The following is a 2248-nucleotide window of genomic DNA, read 5'->3' on the forward strand; positions in this document are numbered from 1 at the left end:
CGGTGTTACCACTGACTTTCGCCGAAGATGAACCCCTTAGAAACCCTAAACTATCCCAGAATCCCCATTTCCCAAGTGTGTGTGTGAGTGTGTGAGCTAAAAGCAAAAATCATGTCTCTGGCGTGTGCTGCATGCTCCTTTATTTATAGGCGTTGAAGTGGGTCCAGCGAGGTATGAATAGTCTTTGTTGCCCTCAGCTATTGACTTCCTTCTTCTAGCCATTTTTTTCTTTTCAATTTTGCTCACTTTCCTTCATTTTCCTTTGCTAGTCCGTTGCCTCCAGCTCTTCCTGGATCTAGCGTCTCCTTCACACACCTGGCTTAAAAACTGCGTTAGACCCAGCAAAATAAAGTGTTTTTCACCACATAACCGATGCATGAAATTAGCCTTGTCAAACTGCTCACACTTAAACCATACTTGTCCTCAAGTATAAAGACAAGAAAAAGAATAAGGCAAATTTCAAAGCACGGTTATCCCCTGACCGACTCTTTAGACACTAGACAGACTCCTAGACCTAGACATAACTGACGCACAAATAACAAACACTTAAAATAAAAACACATAGACATATATGCATGAACTAGCTTCAACCTTTAGGCAACCGTCCCCACAAGATTAAGGTCAATCCAACAGGCTTGCACTTCTCCAAATTGGCCCCTTCCCTTCCTCTACCTAATCAATCTGTCAGTTCGTCAAGATAGCCTTTTTCTTCCCCAATTGTTGGATTCACTCAATCACTCATTCCTCACCAGGGATGTTAGGACCGATTCTCTCATAAGTTATTGTCATACCACTGAAGCGTCGGGTTAATAGATTTTTCTCCTTTTTATACTTCTTTCTCCCCTTTTTTATTGGGTCAGGTTACTATTGTTTCCTGCCCTTAGACATATTCCCTCTGGACTTCGTCCAGCTTATACCTCCTTTTATTTTTATTTTTCATCATTTTTTTTCCTTTGGACTTCGTCCAGCTTATTCCTCCATTTCCTTCTTCTCTCCTCTGGACTTCGTCCAGCTTATAACTCCTTCACCTGGACTTCGTCCAGCTTATACCTTCATAACCCAATTCCCCTTTTTTTCTCCGTCATGACTCTTCTCCCTAAGCATTCAGTGGCGGCCCCTTTACATGTGTTAACTCAAAGTTATTTAAGGCTTATAACTCACTCTTATAGTGGGGCTTCACAACTAAGTAAGCTAAGGCATCCTCTATCATTCTTACTTCGTCCAGATTGACTTGGCTTATTAAAGGAAAAGGCTTCTAAGTTGAAATACATCCTCTCTTCAATTACTTTCACTAAGGAGATCATGCCATATTATATTCAGCAGCTCATGCGACGCAAACAAAACCTAGACTTAACGACTCATAACATGCTGACAACTACACGCATTGACTCCCCTTCCCCTCCCACTTCACTCAAGCTTGTCCCCAAGCCATCGTCGTGAAGGGGGGAAACAGGGTAGTCAATTCAACACACAATAAACAAATAATAAACCTATAAGAACTTCTCACACTTAGACCGAGCATCGGGCTAAGTGGGAGAAGACACAATAAACAGGAAAACATAAACTTCTCACACTTAGACCAAGCATTGGGCTAAGTGGGAGAAGGTAAACACATATAACAAATATTCACAGAGACACAAATAATAATATCAAACATATAAAAAAAACAGATATAACGGAAAGCAGAAAATAAAAGTTACTTGGTCATGGGGGTGAATCACTTCTGGGTCTGGCTCCCTCAAGAGCCAAATTGGGGTGGGATCCCGGGTCGGGTCATCTTCACTTTCTTTTTCGCCGGCATCTCCGACTCCTCTTCTTCCTTCTCTTGCTCTGGTTGATCGGACTCTTGTTTCTTTAACATCATGGACTTTGATCTGGATGGGATTAACACTGGCTTGGACGCGGACGGGGTAACCATTTGCTTGAGCGGGTGCGGTGGTCGCTGGACGGAGGGACTGCTCTGGCCTGGTTTCTTGACCTCGCTGCTGGACCCAGGAGTTTCCTTCGAGTGGGTCAAGGGGAGTGTCTTCTCCAACCATTTCAACATCTTCATTACAAGCTCCACAGCCTCCGTCATCCGCTCGTTCTGCTTGGCGGACTTCACCGCCAGGTCCGCAATGTTTCCCCGCAGGGTCTTCACCTCTTCACGGCTCCCGCTCAGCTCCTTCCTTATCCCTCCAAGCTCTTTCACTATTTCTTTTCTCATCACTTGCATTTCTTTCCTCGCCTCCTGGACATCCTTCCTCAG

This window comes from Salvia hispanica, chromosome 4 (assembly GCF_023119035.1).
Source record: "Salvia hispanica cultivar TCC Black 2014 chromosome 4, UniMelb_Shisp_WGS_1.0, whole genome shotgun sequence".
Taxonomy (NCBI): domain Eukaryota; kingdom Viridiplantae; phylum Streptophyta; class Magnoliopsida; order Lamiales; family Lamiaceae; genus Salvia; species Salvia hispanica.